Source organism: Ceratotherium simum, chromosome X (assembly GCF_057802395.1).
Source record: "Ceratotherium simum simum isolate JZ-2026a chromosome X, ASM5780239v1, whole genome shotgun sequence".
Taxonomy (NCBI): domain Eukaryota; kingdom Metazoa; phylum Chordata; class Mammalia; order Perissodactyla; family Rhinocerotidae; genus Ceratotherium; species Ceratotherium simum.
The window spans coordinates 68,853,336-68,874,245 of record NC_141940.1 but is presented as its reverse complement, the minus strand read 5'-3'; the positions used below and the strand labels follow the sequence as shown (position 1 = coordinate 68,874,245).

Below are 20,910 nucleotides of genomic sequence, written 5' to 3'. Positions count from 1 at the left end.
ATAATGTTTAAAAGGGCAAGTTTCAGAACACATCCATTATGATTCTGCATATATAAATATCAAATAAACAGGAAAACCAGAACAACGTATTATTTAGGGATACATATATGTGGTAAAAAAAAAATATATATATATATATAAAGAAAAAAGAATGATTAACCCAAAATTCAGGGTAGTGATTTCCTCTGGGGAAAAATGGAAGGGTGTTAGACAAGGGGTGCACAGGATGCTTTCAAATTACTTACAATGTTCTATTTCTTAAGATGTGTAATGAATACATGGTGTTTGTTTTATCTTTATTTTTGTTTTTTAATGTATGTATACTATATATTTTCCATAGAGAAGTAAAAAAAAAGTACAATCTTATTATGTCACCTCATTGCTTAAAATTGTTGATTGGCTCCCCCTGCACTTAGAATAAAATCCCAACTCTTTCCATAGTCTAGAAAATCAAGCCCCTTGCCTGCTTCAATTCATACCACTCTCCTCTATGTCCACTACAATATAGGAAAAATTACATCTTTTCTGTTCCTTTCCTGCCTTCAGGGCTTGGGTCTTCATCTTCTTTCTACCTGATGCTATTCGCCAAGATTTTTCACAAGGCTGATTCATTATTTTTCAAATCTCAGCTCAAATGCTACCTTCTCAGTGAATCCTTCTGAAGTGTTTTCAAAAATGTCTTCAAATTCTTTGACACTCTTGCCATCAAGAGGTGAAGTATCTATGTCCCATCACCTCAAAAACAGGCCTTTGTGACTGCCTCAATGAATAGAATGCAATAAAAGTGACATTGTGTGACTTCCAGAGCTAATTCATGAAATATGTTAAAGCTTTCACGTGCCTTTCTCTCAGTACACACTGCTTGGAACCACCACATATGAAGTCCAGCTATCCTGAAGCCACCATACTGGAGAATTCACATGGACAGACAACACAAAAATAACAAGAGATGCTGGAGGAGCCCCCAGCTGTTTGAGTCTTCCAACCTAGGTATCAGATACATGAGTGAAGTCTCCAAGATGACTCCAGCTCCACTGCCACTGACAGCAACCACATAAGAGACCACAATTAAGAACTCCTAACCAAGCCCAACCAACCCCCAGATCTGTGTGAGGTAATAATAATAAATGATTTTTGTTGTTTATTATTACTAAGTTTGGGCTAATTTGTTACACAGCTGTGACTAACCAGAACTCCTTCCATGAGCAATCTATCTAAATTTGTGTCCTCCAAACTAATTTCTCTCCATAGCATCATTAAACTAATTTTCTTCGTAGATTAAATCTCAATCTTAACTTTTTTATATGTTTACTTATTTATTGTCTATTTCTCCCTATGAGATGTAAGCTCCAGCAACTAGAATATTGCCTAGCACACAGTGTATATTTAATAAACACTTTTAAATTAATGAATAAATGGGAGAGAGGGCTGAATCAGAGGGAGAGAGAAACCACTCTTCTTACCACGTTGTTTCTGAGGCCATGCCCAGAGGTCATGCACCGCACTTGATCACTTGATCCCCACAGTTGAACTTTCTCTGAACCACCCTCCAAACTGACCCTGACTCCCTGTCTGTGTTTCTGTCCTTGAAGTGCTTTAGGTGTTCTCTCCTCCAGGAAGCCCTTTCTGTGGCCCCATCTCATCTTGGCACACCTCTTGCTTAGACCTTATTGTGTAGTATTAAAAGTACTGGTTATGTGTCTGTCTCTTTGAAGATATCTGATTTATCCCTATACCCCAGCACCTAATAAAACAAGGCTAGCATATAGCAGGTGTTCAGAAATCAGTTGTTGAATTGAACTTGATAGGTGGCCTTTTGATAAGTCTAATCTTTAGGGATTCCTCTAGTGTAGATAGGTCTCAGGTGCCATGACACACTTAGGTGAAATTACGGTCCCATTGGCTGGGCTGAAATGGATCTGGCTCCTGTGGATAGTATTCTACTTGCCTCTTATTCTCCCCATTGGTGAGGGAGGGATTTCCATTCTAGGGTTATGGAGATGGCCAAACACATGACACACAGCACGGGATGAAGGAGATCAACAGCATTTTATTAGTTACCAATACTCAAAGCCCAGGGTAGGAAGACATTGCACACCAAGCAGGGCCACATGGGTATTGCACTCAGGAAAAGAGTGAACAAGCAGGGGCTATGGAAGACAGGTTTTGTAAGATCAAGGGGGAGAGGTGTCCTTCTAGTTCTCATGAGAGGATGGGATTGACTTGTTTGAATAATTCTGCAGACTGGCAAGGAACTGAAAGATTGTGTGGCTTAAGCAACAAGGATAAGCAGGAATTGTGTCTGGTCCTCTAGATAAGGAGAGTTGTTTGGCTAGGGGACCTTATTCCATAGTAACAGAGTGAGGGGGGGAAATTGTGGTTAGTACATTCAAGGCCCTTCCAATTTTACCAGATGTCAAGACAGCATAATAATTTTAGGCCTTAGACCACAATGGGGATGGCAGTAAAGGCCATCTAGATAAGAGATGTTGGTGCTGCCATTCGGTTCAGGGGCCAGTTTGTCTCCTGTCAGAGCCAGAGCCTGACTTCTCTTCATCCAGTATGTTACCTGCTACTGTGATTTTCCCTATTAGAAACTACCAGGAGGGCCGACCCCGTGGCTTAGCGGTTAAGTGCATGTGCTCTGCTACTGGCGGCCTGGGTTTGATCCCAGGCGCACACCGACGCACTGCCTCTCCAGCCATGCTGAGGCCACATCCCACATACAGCAACTAGAAGGATGTGCAACTATAACATACAACTATCTACTGGGGCTTTGGGGAAAAAAAAGGAGGAGGATTGGCAATAGATGTTAGCTCAGAGCTGGTCTTCCTCAGCAAAAAGAGGAGGATTAGCGTGGATGTTAGCTCAGGGCTGATCTTCCTCACACACACAAAAAAAGAAACTACCAGGATGTGCATGGCCATATTTGTGTGTATAGTTTGCTAGAGCTGCCACAACAAAATACCACAGGCTGGGTGACTTAAACAACAGAAATTTATTTTCTCAAAGTTCGGGAGGCTAGCAGTCTAAGACTGAGCAAGTTTGGTTTCTTCTGAGGCTTCTCTCTTTGGCTTGCAGATGGCTGCCTTCTCACTGTGTCCCCACATGGTCTTTCCTCTGTGTGAGCATTGGTGGTGTCTCTTTCTGCACCCAAATTTCCTCCTTTTATAAAGATATCAGTCATATTAGATTAGGGCCCACCTTAATGGGCTCATTTTAACTTAATCACCTCTTTAAAGGCCCTATCTCCAAATATAGTCATATTCTGAGGCACTGGGGCTTAGGGCCTCAACATATGAATTTTCGGGGGACACAATTCAGCCCATAGCATTGTGTAAGAAGACATTAAACAAATTGCTGATGTTAACAGTTGTGCTAAAGCTCCCTCTCATCATTTCTTCCCTCCTAGACCTTGCACTGCTACAGCCCCCCAATCCAAAGAAAGGGGAACATTCCTGTGTGCAACCAGTTCTCCATACCTATCCCCCACAGACGGATTTCAGGATGGGTTCCCACACTGGCTAGAATGATGAACACCTTCTCCAAGAACAGTATCCCTCTTTGTTTTATGGAAGAAGAGTAATCCAGGCTGGGGCCTTCCTAGGGCATCCTGTTGCCTGCAGCCCTCACAATCAGGGAAGCTTCTCTGAGCTATAGTCTAAGGCTTCAGAACAAAGGGAAGTTTCATAAGAAATGACCATGCTTGTGTCTTCTATTTCTCTATCCCCCTTTCCCTGTATAACTTGAGGGAAGTGGACATTCAGAGGACAGAGAAATTACCCTGGATGGCTCATACCAAACCAAGTGCTCTCAGGAGAAGAGGAGTTTGAGATAGTCTGTTTGGAACTTAGGCCACAGCTCCCAACACCTGTCCTAACCCTGCCCCCTTAAAAGTGAAGTCATTCTCACTCACTAGGATCCCCTGAGTGGTAAGTAAGGCAGGTGGTCTTTCAAAAGACATTTAAGTCTGCTTAAATAGACCACCCATAAGCCTGCAGAAAAAGTACCTGCACTTGTACCCATGTTCTTTGCCTCCCCTTCTGTTACAACAGAAGAAACCCTACTTCTAAGCCAACCTTTCCATATGTGCTATGGGTCTCAACTCCTCTCACTTTCTCATAGGCATCACTCCTACAATACAATTGCATTATCAATTACTCCATCTCTACCATATTATTCTCATCACCATATACTATCTTCCATCTTTAAAAAAAAAAAAAACTCCCTTGACCCCACTTCCTTCACCTCCTAATGCCCATCCCACTCTTCATAGCAAAGCTTCTTGAATGACTTGTCATTACTTGCTGTCTATAATCTTTGATTATCTCAAACTGACACCAATTAGGCTTTCAACCCCACCACTCCAGTGAAACTGTTCTTGTGAAGTTCACACTTTCCTCTGTATTGCCAAATCCAATGATCAAGTTCTCCTCTTGCTCAACCTGTTAACACAATCTTCCACTCCCTCCTCATTGAAATATTCTCCCCTCTTAGATTTTGTGACACCACACTCTCATGGATTTTCTCCTACTTCATTAACTGTTCTTTCTCTGCCTCATTTGCCTCTTCTTCCTTCTCTAATCAACCTCTAAATATGGAGCAACCAGGCTCAGTTCTTAGCCCTCTTTTTCCTCTGGCCACTTAAGTGATCCAATCTATACCCACACATTTAAACTAAATACCTTCTCTCTACAGATGACCCACAAGATGAAATCTCCAACTGGGACCTCTACTCTGAACTCCAAACAACCTCCCTGACAGATCCCATTGCAATTGGGTCCCATCCTACCAGTATATCCTCATCTACTGCTAATCGCCCAGGTATACCCTGGATTATACACACAATCAACATTTCCCTATTCCATGAATGTCTTTCCCTGGTTTTTTCTCTTATATGTGTTATACCCCATATGGAATGTCCTTCCCCACTATCCACCACTACACTGACCAGTGTTTTCCAAACTGATGCCTGTGCATCAGAAGCACCTGAGAAGCTTCTAGGGGTTCTGAGTCAAAAGATTGGGGATTAGTGCAATTTCACTTTTTAATAAGCTTCCTCTATGATTTTACCATGCATTCCAGGTGGTAAAAGAATTGCCCTAAGAAAGCTCCTGCTGTGCTCAAATGACACATCCTCTGTAAATTCTGGTCATACTCTTAGACACACAATTAAGGACTCCTTCCCCTACACCCCAACAGCATTTTGTATTTATGCCTCTTTTAGCTTGTATCATGTTGTTCTATAATTGGCTCTATTTTCTAACTCTCTCCCCACTCCCCGCTCATCTCATTGAGGAAAGGCACTGTGTCTTTAATCTCTGCATCCCCATGGCCTAACACGTATTCCACATTTGGAAGCCCAGTGTATGTTTGCTGACTGACTGACTGAGGAGCAAATGATTTAAGGAGCCAAGAGCTCATCGAGGTTATAAAAACAGAGTTCTAGGAATAAAATCTCCTCTCTAACTGTAAATCATATATCCAATTCTCTACTTAATATCTCTACTGTCTTATAGGCATCTAAAATTTAACATGGCAAAAAGAGAACTCTAAATTTTTTGCCACCAAACAATTTAGAGTTTTGTCCCTTCTCTCAAGTCTTTCGCATCTCCCTGAATGGCAACTTCATAAACCATTTGTTCAAAAAAAATTTAGTTCCTTTCTGTATTTCATTTCTCACCTCAATTCAATCCATCAACTCTATTCATTCAACATTATCTTTATTCTCACTGATATCAGTCATTCCATTTGGGTTGCAGCCTCTCTAACCAATATCCCTGACCTGGGAAGAAAAGCTGGGAGAGCACCTTATAAAGACTTTAGTTTCTCTCATTAATCTAATCCTAATGGAAGAGAGAGAAAAGGAGAAAAGAAAATTTTAGGGGCCTTATAATGTATATAATAAAGGTGAGCAGGTGACCAGAACACACAATAGATCCAATCTCACTCCCTTCCAAATTTTTATTTTATTTAGGTGAAATTCATATAAAATTAGCCATTTTAAAGTTTACAATTCAGTGGCATTCAATATATTCACAATGTTGTGCAACCACCACCTATAACAACTTGGAAAACATTTTTTTATGAACCTACGTAGACATACCATAATCACGCAAAGTCCATAGTTTACATTACAGTTCACTCTTAATGGGTTTGGACAAATGTATAATTATATGTATCTATCATTATGGTATCATAAAGAGTATTTTCACCACCCTGAAATTCCTCTGTGCTCTACCTTTTCATCCTCTGACTACCCCAATCCCTGGCAACCACTGATCTTTTTACTGTCTCCATAATTTTGCCTTTTCCAAAAAGTTATAAAGTTGGAATCAAACAGTATGTAGACTTTTCAGATTGGCTTCTTTCATGTAGTAATATATATTTTAGGTGCTTCCATGTCTTTTCATGGATTGATAGCATATTTGTTTTTAGCATTAAATAATATTCCATTGTCTATGTGTACCAAAGTTTATCCATTCAACTACTAAAGGACACCTTTGTTGTTTCCAAGTCTGGGCAATTAGTAGTAAAGCTGGTATAAACATCTATGTGCAGAATTTTGTGTGGACATAGTTTTCAACTCCTTTGGGTAAATATCAAGGAGCACAGTTGCTGGATTTATGGTAACCAGAGTATGTTCAGTTTTACAAGAAACTGCCAAACTCTTCCAAAGTGGGGTACCATTTTGCATCCCCACCAGCAATGAATGAGAATGTCTATTGCTCCACATGACCACTAGCATTTGGTGTTGTTAGTGTTCTGGATTTTGGCCATTCTAATAGGTGTGTGGTGGTATCTCATTGTTGTTTTAATTTGCATATCCCTGATGACATATCACGTGAAGCATCTTTTCATATGCCTATTTGTCACCTGTATTTCTTCTTTGGTGAGGTGTCTGTTAAGGTATTTGGCCATTTATTAATCAGGTTGTTTGTTTTCTTAGTGTTGAGTTTTAAGAGTTCTTTGTATATTTTGAATAACAGTCCTCTATCAGATGTGCCTTTTGCAAATATATTCTCACAGGCTGTGGCTTGTCTTCTCATTCTCTTGAGATTGTCTTTTGCAGAACAGAAGTTTTTAACTTTAGTCAAGTCCAACTTACCAATTATTTCTTTCATGGATTATGCATTTGGTGGTATATGAAAATATAATTGCCATACCCACGGTCATCTAGGTTTTCTCCTATGTTGTCTTCTAAGAGTTTTATAGTTTTGCATTTTACATTTAGGTCTATGAGCCATTTCGAGTTCATTTTTGTGAAGAGTGTAACGTCTGTGTCTAAATTCGTTATTTTTACATAGAGCTGTCCAATTGCTCCAGCATCATTTGCTGAAAAAACTGTCTTTGCTTCATTGTATTGTCTTTGCTCCTTTGTCAAAGATCCATTGTCTATATTTATGTGAGTCTATTTCTGGGCTCTCTGTTCTGTTCCACTGATTTGTCTATTTTTTCACCATTACCACACTGTCTTGTTTATTATAGCTTTATAGTGAGTCTTGAAGTCAGGTAGTGTCAGTCCTCCAACTTTGTTTTTCTTCAATATTGTGTTGGCTATTCTGGATCTTTTGCCTTTAGAATCAGTTTGTCAATATTCACATAAACTTGCTGGAATTTTGATTGGGATTGCATTGAATCTATAGATCAAGTTGTAAAGAACTAACATCTTGAGTTTTCCTATCCATGAACCTGGAATATCTCTCCATTTTTACTTAATCCTTCCTTGATTTCATTCATTCAGAGTTTTGTAGTTTTCCTCATATAGATCTTGTACATATTTTGTTAGATTTATACCTAAGTTTCATTTTTGGGGGTGCTAATTGTAAGTGGTATTGTGTTTTTAATTTCCAATTCCACTTGTTCATTGCTGGTATATAGGAAAGCAGTTGACTTGTATATTAACATTGTATCCTGCAACCTTGCCATAATTGCTTGTTAGTTCCAAGAGTTATTTTGATCAATTATTTTGGATCTTCTACATAGATGATCATGTCATCTGTGAACAACGACAGCTTTATTTCCTCCTTCCCAATCTATATGTCTTTTCTTTTCTTGTCTTATTTTATTAGCTAGAACTTCCAGTACAATATTGAAAAGTAGTGGTGAGAGGGGACATCCTTGCTTTTTACCTGATCTTAGTAGGAAAGATTCGAGTATCTCACCATTAAGTATGATGTCAGCTGTAGTGTTTTTGTAGATATTCTATCAAGTTGAGGAGGTTCTCCTCTATTCTTAGTTTACTGAGAATTTTTATCATGGGTGGGTGTTGGATTTAGTCAAATGCTTTTTCTGCATCTGTTGACATGATTATGTGATTTTTCTTTTTTAGTCTATTGATGTGATTTATTAAATCAATTGATTTTCAAATGTAAACTGGCTTTCCATATCTGGGATAAATCTCACTTGGTCATGATGCATAACTTTTTAGAAATATTTGGATTCGATTTGCTAATATTTTGTTGGGGATTTTTACATATATGTTCAAGAAAGATAATGGTCTATAGTTTTCTTGTAATGTTTTTGTCTGATTTTGGTATTGGGGTAATACTGGCTTCACAGAATGAGGTAGGAAGTATTCCCTCTGCTTCTATCCTCTGAAAGCGGTTGTATAGAATTGGTATAATTTCTTCCTTAAATATTTGTTAGAATTCACCAGTGAACACATCTGGACCTGGTGCTTTCTGTTTTGGAAGGTTATCAATTATTGATTAAGTTTCTTTAATAGATAAAAGCCTATTCAAATTGTTCAATTCTTCTTGCATGAGTTTTGACAGGCTGTGTCTTTCAAGGGATTGGTCCATTTTAACTAGGTTATTAAACTTGTGGTCATAGAGTTGTTCATAGTATACTTTTATTATCTTTTAAAAGTACTTTTAAAGTCCATGATATGTAATGCTGCCCCTCTTTAATTTCTGATATTAGTAATTTATGTCTTCTCTCTTTTTTTCTTAGTTAGCCTAGCTAGAGGCTTGTCAACTTTATTGATCTTTTCAAAATGAAGGTTTTGGTTTTGTTGATTTTCTCTATTGATTTCCTGTTTTCAATTTTGTTGATTTCTGTTCTACTTTTTATTATTTTGTTCTGCTCATTTTGGATTTAATTTGCTATTCTTTTTCTCGTTTCCTAAGGTGGAAGCTTACATTACTGATCTTTAGATCTTTGATTTTTTTCTAATATATGTATTAAATGCTAAAAGTTTTCCTTTAAGCACTGCTTTCAGGTGTCCCACAAATTTTGATATGTTATATTTTCATTTTCATTTAGTTCAAAATATTTTTTAATTTGTCTTGAGATTTCTTTGACTCATGCATCATTTAGAAGTATGTTGTTTAACCTCCAAGTATTTTGAGATTTTCCAGTTATCTTTCTGTTGTTGATTTCTAGTTTAATTCCATTGTGGTCAGAAAGCAGACATTGTGTGGTTTTTATTCTTTTAAATTTGTTAAAGTGTGTTTTATGGTCCTGAATGTGGTCTATCATGGTGAATGCTCCACATGTGTTTGAGAAGAATATGTATTCTGCTGTTGTTGGATGAATTAGTAGATAGATGTCAGTTAAGTCGAGTTGACTGATGGCACCATTGATGGCACCACTATGTTCTTACTGATTTTCTGCCTGCTTAATCTGTCATTTCTGATAGAGGGGCTTAGAAGTATCAAACCATGGTAGTAGATTCATCTACATCTCTTTGTAATTCCATTAGTTTTTGTCTTGCATAGCTTCACGGCCTATTATTAGGCACATACATGTTAAGGATTATTATGTCTTTTTGGAGAATTGATCCCTTTATTATTACATAATGACCTATTTATCCCCGTTGACTTTCCTTACTTTGAAGTCTGCTCAGTCTGAAATTAATATAGCTACTCCAGCTTTCTTTTGATTTGTGTTAGCATGGTATATTTTCCTTCATCATTTACTTTTAATCTATATGTGTCTTTATATTTAAAACAGGTCTCTTAAAGAGTAGAATGGTGGTTGCTAGGGGCTGGGGGAGGGAGAAGTGGGGAAAGCTTGGTAGAAGGGTACAAACTTCCAGTTATAAAATGAATAAGGTCTGAGGATCTAATGTATAGCATGGTGACTATAGTTGATAATACTGTATTATGTAATTGAATTTTTCTAAGAGAGTAGATCTTAAGCATTCTCACCAAAAAAAAGAAAGGTAAATGTGTGAGGGATGGATGTGTGAATTAACTCAATTGTGAGAATCCTGTCACAATGTATATGTAAATCAAATTATCATGTTGTATACTTTATATTACAATTTTATTTGTCAGTTATACATCAATACAGCTGAAAAAAATAAAATGAGTTTCTTGTACACTACATATAGTTTGGTCTTGTTTTTGGTCCACTTTGACAATCTCTGTCTTTCAATTGGTGCATTTTGATTATTGATGTTTAGAGTGATTATTGATATAGTTGGATTAATATCTACTGTATTTGTTATTGTTTTTCTATTTGTTGCATTTGTTCTTTGTTCCTATTTTTGTCTTCCACTCTTTTTCTGGTAATTGAGCATTTCATATGATTTTATTTTCTCTCCTGGTTAGCATATTAGTTATGCTTCTTTACTATTTTTAGTGGTTGCTCTATAGTTTGAGATATACATTTGCAGCTAATCCAACTCCGCATTCAAATAACACTATACAACTTCACAGGTAGTGTGAACACCTAATAATAACCGTATAATCCTAATTTCTCCCTCCTGTTTCTTGTATCATTGCAGTCATCTGTTTCACTTATATATAACCATAAATAAGTATATATATTTATACATAAAATATATACATAAGCATACATACTCAAATATATTGTTACTAGTATTATTTTGAACAAATTGTTATCTGTTAGATCAATTAAGAATAAAAAAATTAAAGCTTTTATTTTATTTTCCCTTATTCCTTCTTCAGTGCTCTTCTAACTTACTTTATGTAGATCCAAGTTTCTGACCTATATTATTTTTCTTCTCTCTAAGGAACTTCTTTTAACATTTCTTGCAGAGCAGGTATACTAGAAACAAAATTCCCTCAATTTTTGTTTGTCTGAAAAGATCTTTATTTCTCCTTCACTTTTGAAGGATGATTTTCCAGGGTATAGAGTTCTAAGTTGGTGGGTTTTTTTCTCTCAACACTTTAAATATTTCAGTCCACTCTCCTCTTGTTTGCACGTTGCATGGCTTCTGAAAAGAAGTCTGATATAATTCCTATCTTTGTTTCTCTATGTGTAAGGTACTTTTTTCCTCGCTTCATTCAGCATTTTTTCTTTATTTTTGATTTTATGTAGTTTGAAAATGATATGTCTAGGTGTAATTTTTGACATTTACCTTGCTCAGTGTTCTCTGAGCTGTGGTTTGGTGTCTTACATTAATGTGGGGAAACTCTCAGTCATTATTGTTTCAAATAGTTCTGTTCTTTTCTCTGTTTCTTCTCCTTCTGATATTCCCATTATAAATATGTTACATCTTTTGTAATTGTCCTACAGTTCTTGATTATTCTGTTCTTTTTTCTTTCAATCTTTGTTCTCTTTGCTTTTCAGTTTTTGAGGATTCTATTGATATATCCTCTAGTTCAGAGATTCTTTCCTTAGCTCTGTCCAGCCTGCTAATAAGCCCCTCCAAGGCATTATTTATGTCTAATATAGTGTTTTTTATCATTAGCATTTATTTTTGGTTCTTTCTTAGGATTTCCATCTCTCTGCTTCTATTGCCCGTCTGTTCTTGCATGCTGTCTATTTTATCCATGGGAGCCCTTATTATATCAATCATAGTTTTTTCTAATTCCCAGTCTAATAATTCCAACATCCCTGCCATGTCTGGTTCTGATACTTGCTCTGTCTCTTAAATTGTGTCTTTTCCCTTTGGTATGTCTTATAATTTTTTTGATAGCTAGACACGATGTACTTGGTAAAGGGAACTACTAGAAATTGGCCTTAGTAATGTGGTGGTGAGGTGTGTGGGAGGGACACATTCTATAGCTTATGATTAGGTTTCAATATTTCAGTGAAACTAAGCCTCCGGACTGTGAACTTCACAAGAGTTTCTCAGTTTTTTTCTATACCTTAGGTGGTACAGGATGGCTAGAGTGGGAAAGAGTTGGTTATTTCCCTTCTCCCACATGGTAGACAAGAGTTGGCTGGATTTGGGTATTTCCCTTCCCCAGGTCAGTTAGGATCTGATAATAGACTGGTAGGTTAGGTTCAAATTTAGTTTCCCCTAAGGGCAGGTCTTATTAAGAAGAACAGAGTGTTCTGATGTCTTTCAAAATGGTTTGTTTTCCCCTCCCCCTGTGAGAAGCATGAGAGGATTTTTCTCTGCTATTTACTGTGGGAACCTGATCAACCTCCTGTAGGTAAATCATTATTGTGGGGGTCCACCTATGACTGGGTCCCCCTGGAGTTTTTACTCTCATAGTTGTCTACACTGAGCATCCAGCAATTCACAACTTACAGTTCAGATTTTCCTAACTTAGCACTGGTTCCTGTGGAGGATTCCACTGGTGAATCTCTCTTCTGATAAGCCCTGACTCCCTATATTTGCCTTTTTTTCTCTCCAATCGTGGGGGCAGCAGTTTTTCCTGTATCTTCCCCCTCTTATGGATCCAAGAGGAGTTGTTGATCTTTCAGTCTGTTCAGCTTTTTACATGTTGTTGGGATAAAGTGGCAATATCCAAGCTCCTTTCACACAGAACCAAGGTTTTGAAAACATTTTTATTACCGCATAAGAAACCTCTGTATCCATTAAGCAATTATGCCAATTTTCCCCTTCCCTCACTCCCTGATATCCACCAATCTACCTCCTGCTTCTACAGATTTATATACTCTGGATATTTCATATAAATGGAATGATATAATATGTAATCTTTTGACCTTCTTAGTGTAATGCCTTCACAGTTCATCCATGTTTTAGCAGTTATTAATATTTCAGTTACTTTTATTGCTAAATAATATTTTATTGTGTGAATATACCACATTTGTTTATCCATTCATCCATTGATGAACTTTTGGGTTGTTTCCCACTTTTAACGACTATGAACTCATGTATAAGTATTTGAGTGCCCGTTTTCAATTCTTTTGGATATACCTAGGAGTAGAATTGCTGGCTCATATGGTAATTCTATGTTTAACTTTCTTAGAAACCACCATATTGTTTTCCACAGCAGCTGCACAACTGGACATTCCCACTAGCAATGTACAAGTGTTCTAATTTCCCCACATCCTCATCAACACTTGTTGTTTTTCAATTTTTTATTATAGCCACCTTAGTGGGTGTGAAGTGGTATCTCATTGTGGTTTTGATTAAAATTTCATTTATACTAACTTGTTGGTGTACAATTCCTTATAGTATTCTCTTACAATCCTTTTTATTTCTGTGAGCTTGGTAGTAAGATCCCCACTTTCATTTCTGGTTTTAATAATTTGAGTCTTCTGTATTGTTTTCTTAGTCAAAATAGTTAAAGATTTGTCAATTTTGTAGATCTTTTCAAAGAAACAACTTTTAGTTTCATTAATTTTCTATTGTTTTTCTATTTGTTATTTTGATTATCTATGCTATAATCTGTATTATTTCCTTCCTTCCATTGTATTTGGGTTTATTTTGCTCTCTTTTCCTAGCTCCTTGAGATGTAAAGTTATTTGACTTTTATTATTATTTCTTTTTTAATGTACACATTTACAGCTATGAATTTTCCTCCAAGAACTGCTTTAACTGTATCCCATAAGTCTTGGTATGCTGGGTTTTTATTTGTTTTTTTTTTCAGTTTTATTGAGATATAATTGACATACAGTGCTGTGTAAGTTTAAGGTGTACAGCATAATAATTTGACTTACATATGTTGTGAAAGGATTAATGCAATAAATTTAGTTAACATCCATCATCTCATATAGATACAAAAAAAGGAAAAAGAAAAATCTTTTCTTGTGATGAGAACTCTTAGGACCTACTCTCTTAAAAACTTTCAAATACAGATCTTCCTTGACTTACAATGCAGGTATGTCCTGATAAAACAATTGTAAGTTGAAAATATTGTAATTCAAAAATGCATTTAATACACCTAATCTGCCAAACATCATAGCTTAGCCTATCCTACCTTAAACATGCTCAGAACAATTACATTAGCCTAAAGTTAGGCAAAATCATCTAACACAAAGCCTATTTTATAATGAAACGTTAAATATCTCATAGCCAATGTTTCCTTATTCATCTTCTGTTTAGATGATCTATCCATTGGTGTAAGTGGAGTGTTCAAGTCCCCTACTATTATTGTGTTACTGCCTATTTCTCCTTTTATGTCTGTTAATAATATATTTAGGTGCCTCTACATTGGGTGCATAGATATTTACAAGTGTTATATCCTCTTGTTGGATTGTTCCCTTGATCATTATGTAATGCCCTTCTTTGTCTCTTGTTACAGTTTTTGTTTTAAAGTCTACTTTGTCTGATATGAGTACTGCTATCCCAGCTTTCATTTCATTGCCATTTGCATGTAGTATCATTTTCCATCCCTTCACTTTCAGTTTGTGAGTATCTTTAGGTCCGAAGTGTGTCTCTTGTATGCAGCATACATATGGGTCTTGTGTTTTTATCCAATCAGCCATCCTATGCCTTTTAATTGGAGCATTTAGTCCATTGACATTTAAAGTAGCTATTGATAAGTATGGACTTTCTGCCATTTTTTTACTTTTTTCTCTGTGTTTTAGTAGTTCTTCACTGTTCCTTTCTTCTTCTCTTGCTCTCTTACCTTGTGGATTGATACCTTTCTTTAGTGTTATGTTTGGGTTCATTTCTCTTTGTTTTTTGTGTATTATTTATAGGTTTCTCATTTGTGATTACGATGGGGTTCATATATAGTAACCTATGTATATAGCATCTATATTAAGTTGATGGTCTCCTTAGTTGGACCTCTATCTGAAAGCTCTACTCTTTTACTCCCCTCCTACCACATTTTATGTTTTTGATATCATATCTGACCTCTTTTTTGTGCCTTTGTATCCATTACCTTCTTATCACGGAAATAGATAATTTTTCCTACTTTTTTTGTCTTCTCCTTCCCACTTAAATAATTCCCTTAGCATTTCTTGTAGGACTGGTTTCTTGGTGATAAACTGCTTTAATTTTTGCTTCTCTGGGAAACTCTATCTCTCCTTCCATTTTGAATGATAACTTTGCTGGGTAGAGTATTCTTGGCTGTAGCTTTTTCCTTTTAGCCATTTAACTATATCATTCCACTCTCTTCTAGCCTGTAAGTTTCCTGCTGAGAAGTCAGCTGATAGCCTTATGGGGTTTATTTTGTATGTAACTTGTTGTCTTTCTCTTGCGTCTTTTAGGATTCTCTCTTTGTCTTTAAATCTGGACATTTTAACGACGATGTGGCTTGGTGTGGGCCTCTTTGGGTTTATCTTGTTTGGTGTTCTCTGTTCTTCCTCTACCTGGATGTCTGTTTCCTTCTTTAGGTTAGGGAAGTTTTCAGCTATTATTTCTTGAAATAGATTCTCTGCCCCTTTGTCTCTTTCTTCTTCTGGGACACCTATAACATGGATGTTAGTGTGCTTCATCTTGTCCCAGATGTCCCTTAGACTCTCCTCACTCTTTTTAATTCTTTTTTCTTTTACCTGTTCAGCTTCGGTTATTTATTCTAGTCTTTCTTCCAGCTCACTGATCCATTCTTCTGTATCCTCTACTCTGCTTTTAAGTCCCTCTAGTGAATTTTTCATTTCCAGTATTGTATTCTTCATTTCTGATTGGTTCTTTTTTATATCTTCCATTTCTTTGTTGACATTCTCACTGAGTTCATCCATTCTTCTCCCAAGATCAATGAGCATACTTGTGACTCTTTGTTTGAAGTCTCTGTGGGGTAGATTGCTCATTTATGTTTCATTTAGTTCCTTTTCTGAGGTTGTGTCCTCTTCCCTTACTCGGAATGTATTCCTTTGCCTCCCGACTTAGTCTCTTTCCCTGTGCTTGTGTCTATGTATTAGGTAGGTCAGCTATGTCTCCTGATCTTGGAGAGGTGACCTTATATAAGTGATGCCTTATGAGGCCCAGCAGTGCACTTCTCTCTCATCACCAGTTCCAAATGTTCCAGGAGTAACCCCAGTGTGGGCTACATGTGTTCTTCCTTTGTGGCGGGGGTTCTCTTGCCATAGGTGCCCAGGGAGGCTGAGCTGTTCCCCTGGCAGGCTGGTTGTGATGCTCAGCTTTGTGTAGTTGTTGTGGGCCTTTCAGTCACTTTATTGGGTGTGTGGGGCCCCAGCACAAAGGGCTGCAAGGTCTTAATAGCACAATCCTGTTGCAGTTTTTCTATTAAGTGAGTAGGCCCGCAGCTTGGCAGGTTGTTAGGCTCAGGGGCTTACAATTGTTATAAGCCTCCAGCCTATAAGGCTCTTGTCAGCTCTCTAAGGATTGCAGCTGTGTGGGGCTGGCCTCAGGCACAGGAGCACCCAATTGTTTCAAGCTTTGGAAGGTGGGGTCAATCCACTATGTGACCCTTTGTGAAGCACAAGTTTTCAGCAGCTGACAAGCCCCACCACCCACAGGGCCACACACACTGTCAACACATTCCTGCCCCGTGTGCACCCCCCAACCCCCTGTAGTGGACCTAGTCACTCCAAGGCAGGAGCCCCACTCCCTCCACCAATGCCCCACACTCTCCACCTGCTCCTCACACATGCTCTGCCCCACAGAGGTGTACCAACTCACCAGACTGCAGAGAATCCAGGCAGCTTGCTTAGCAGGCCCACAAGTTGCCCAAGGGCTTGTTGTTGGGTGGGTCTAGCCCCTAGGGTGGGCTGCTTTCTTTGGCTGAGCTGGATTAAATTGGTGTCCTAGTGGGTGAAGCAGACAATGGGTTAGCAGGCCCCAGGGAGAATTCCAATGGTGTCTGCCAGTGTCTATATCAGCACACCCACACCAGGTCACAACAATGGCCGCCACCAATGTCCCAGTCCCTCGAGAGGTCTCACCCCTCACCAAGATGCACCCAGAGCCTATCAGGTGAGTCTCTTTTCCCCAAAGGACTGTACACCTTTCTTTCTGGTGATTTTAGGTTGCTTTCTGAAATGGGTGAATTTTTGCATGGGCCCTTTAAGACCCAGCTTAAATTCTTTGTGTCCCAGCTTTCCTGGGTGTATTCCCCGTTGTGGTTAGTAGCCAGCAAACCCAGATATTATGACACTTATCTCGGTTGTTCTGTGTCCAAAAAATGCCTATAGTAGGCATGCTCCCCAGCTCAGGTCTCCCACTCCTCCAGGGAAGGCTTCCTACATTTGGATTTCTCCCTGGCAGCCATGAAGCATTGCAGCCTATGAAGGTGAAGTTTTTTTCTCTCCAGAAGGGAATTTCTGCCTCTTCCACCTCAATTAGGACTGTCATTTGTTGCAGGGGTTCCTCTTATCCAGTTTTCAGTTCTCTCTCAGGGGTGATTTTTCCAAGAGTAGTTGTAAATACTCTGTGTCCACGGGAGGAGTTGAGTTCAGAGTCCACCTACGCCATCATCTTGACTTCTCCTCACCATTTGTTTTCTATATGTTATTTTTTTGTTGTTCTTCGTTTCCTCTATTATTGCCTCCTTTTGTATTTAATTGATTTTTTGTTAGTGTACCATTTTGATCACTTTTTCATTTCCTTTTCTGCATATTTTAGTTATTTTCTTGGTTACCTTGGTGATTATAATTATTTTTATAATATACAATATATGTATAATATGCAGTATAATATACAAATATAAATATACAATTAAATTTATTACAATTAATTTTGAGTTAATACCACCTTTGCTTCAATAGTATACAAAAACTCTGCTCCTATACAGCTCCATTCCTCTCCTTTCATGTTGTTGTTGTTACACATTACCTCTTTATATATTATGTGCAGCGACATAGATTTATAATTATTGTTTTATGCATTTATCTTTTAAATTATATAGAAAAAAAGGAGTTACAAATAAATAATAACAATAATACTGTACAATACAATAATACTTTTATAATTTCCTATATAGTTAACATTACCAGAGTTCTTTATTTATTATATGGCTTCAAGTGACTGTCCAGTGTCTTTTCATTTCAGCCTGAAGGGCACCCTTTAGCAATTCTTGTAGAGCAAGGCTACTAGCAACCAATTCCCTCAGTTTTTATCTGGAATGTCCTAATTTTTCCTTCATATTTTGAAGGGCAATTTTGCTAGATATAGAATTCTTGGTGACAGCATTTTTTTCTTTCAACACTAATATGCCATCCCACTTTCTGTGGTCCTCCATGGTTTCTGATGGCAAATTGACTGTTAATCTTATTGAGGACCCCCATGTATGTTGTGAGTTGCTTCTCTCTTACTCCTTTCAAGATTCAATGTCTTGGTGTTGATATCTTTTCATCAATCCTTCTTGGATTTCACTGAGCTTCTTAAAATTGTAGATTCATGACTTTTATTAAATTTGGGAAGTTTTTGGTCATTATTTCTTAAAATACTCTTTCTTCTCTTTTCTCTCTTCTTTTGTTATGAGACTACTATTATGTGTTTCTTGGTACATTTGATGGTGTCCCACAGGTATCTTAGACTCTATTTTTCTTCATTCTTTGTTCTTTCTGCTTCTCAGGTTGGATAATTTCAAATGCCCTATCTTCAAGTGCACAGCTTCTTTCTTCTGCCTGCTCAGATATGCTGTTGAACCTGTTTATTGAATTTTTTATTTCAATGATAATACTTTTCAGCTTCAGAATTGCTGTTTGGTTTCTCTTTATAATTTCTATCTTTTTATTGATATTCTATATGTGTTGAGACATCATTCTCCTAGTTTCCTTTAGCTCTTTGGACCTATTTAAGACAGTAGATTTGCTAATCTTTGTCTAGTAAATCAAATGTCTGTACTTCCTCTGGGACATTTAGGTTAATTTTTTTCTGTGAATGGGCCATACTTTGTTGTTTATTTGAATGCATCATAATTTTTTTTGAAATATGAACATTTTGAATATTATAATTTGGTAGGTCTGGAAATCAGATATTTAACCTCCTCAGGGTTTTGGTGCTTGCTGTGGGTTGTAGTTGGGATTTTTGTGTGTCTGTGTGTGTGTGTGACTTTTCCAAACTATTTTTGTAAAGTCTCTTTTTTGTATGTGACTTTTCCAAACTATTTTTGTAAAGTGTCTTTTCCTATAGCTTGTGGTCAGCTAGTCTTTTTAAAGAGATTTTCCTGAATATTTGGAGTAAAAAAAAAAAGGAAAGAAAGAAAAAAACTATCCTAGACATCGCAAATTGCCTCTTGATCGGGGAAATCCTTCAACACTTAACCAAGCCACTTATAACTGTCTTATCATTCATTCACTGCTAATGCTGAGCCTAGAAATTAGACAGACTCGAAAGCTTAGGTTCTTTTCAAGTCTTTTCTGAACTGTGTCCAGCCGTGGGCATACGCTTGGCTTTGTAAATTCCCAAGCACATGCACATGCTTTTGAATGCCCCAATCTCCCAAATAAACTCTTTCCCAGCTTTTCCTTCCAGGCTTTCAGCATGTCTATTGTTTGCCTCAATTATATTTTGTGCAAGGTGGCAGCAGGTTATTTAATTGCCTTACAATGTTTTTGAGAAATGCCCTCTGCATGGCCACTTCATCTTTTTTTAACAGCTTTATTGAGGTATAATTGATATACAAAATACTACAACATATTTAATGTATACAAATTGATGAGTTTGGACACATGCATACACCCATGAAACCATCACCACCATCAAGGTAATAGACATATCCCTCACCTTTAAATTTTCCTTGCATCCCCTTTTTTTGTGATAAGAGCACTTAACATGAGACCTACCCTCTTAACAAAATTTAAGTGCACAATATGGTATTGTTAACTATACTTGCAATGTAAGTTCTAGAGATCTGCTGTACAAAGAGTGCTTTTCCAACTTGTGTGGTTTCTCATATAGTCAGAACAGAGACAAGAACCTTGCATCAGTACTTCAAGTAGCCCCAAGCAGGTCAGAACAGACAAAAATAATTCTTTGAGAATGAAATCTGCTCTGCATTATCTGGAACTAGAAACCAGAGTCCCACACTGGGAATGCAGATTTTTATCTTCAGGAATGTAGGTGAAGGGAAGGGGATTAGGGTAAGGACAAGTAATGTTTCTGCAAAGCTTTCCTACCAGTTTTAAGTTTTCTTCTTTTTTTTGTGAGGAAGATTAGCCCTGAGCTAACATGCAATGCCAATCCTCTTCTTTTTTCTGTGGGAGATTGGCCCTGTGCTAACATCCGTGCCCATCTTCCTCTACTTTATATGGGACACTGCCACAGCATGGCTTGACAAGTGGTGCATCGGTGCTCCCAGGATCCGAACCTGTGAACCCTGGGCCGCCGAAGTGGAATGCATGTGCTTAACCGCTATGCCACCAGATCAGCCCCTCCTTTATTTTTAATTGAGATATAATTGATGTATAACTTTACATTAATTTCAAGTATACAACATAATGATTTGATATCTGTGTATATTGTGAAATGATTGCTACAATACGTCTAGTTAACATCCATCACCTTACACAGTTACAAAATTTTTTTTGTTATGAGAACTTTTAAGAGTTACTGTCTTAGCAGCTTTGAAATATGCAATACACTATTATTAATTACAGACACCATGCTGAAAATTACATCCTCATGACATTTATTTTATAACTGGAAGTTTGTACCTTTTGACAACCTTCACCAATTTTGCCCACCCTCCACCACCCACCTCTTGCAACCACCAATCTCTTCTCTGTATCTATGAGCTCATTTTTTGTTATTGTTGTTGTTGTTTGTTTTGTTTTTAGGTTCCACATATAAGTGAAATTATACAGTATTTGTCTTTGTCTGACTTATTTCATTTAGCATAATGTCCTCAAGGTCCATCCATGTTGTCACAAATGGCAAGATTCCTT

At 37.4% G+C, this 20,910-nt stretch overlaps 1 long non-coding RNA gene across 1 annotated transcript in view; it reads right to left on the bottom strand.

The window, feature by feature from the left end:
• Window positions 1-16,638: 16,638 nt before the first annotated feature.
• Window positions 16,639-20,910, bottom strand: part of LOC106803826 (uncharacterized) — a 136,465-nt gene continuing 132,193 nt past the window's right edge. The window contains exon 5 of the long non-coding RNA XR_015550509.1: window positions 16,639-16,827. This is a non-coding gene — a long non-coding RNA (uncharacterized LOC106803826). The remainder of the gene's footprint in view (window positions 16,828-20,910) is intronic.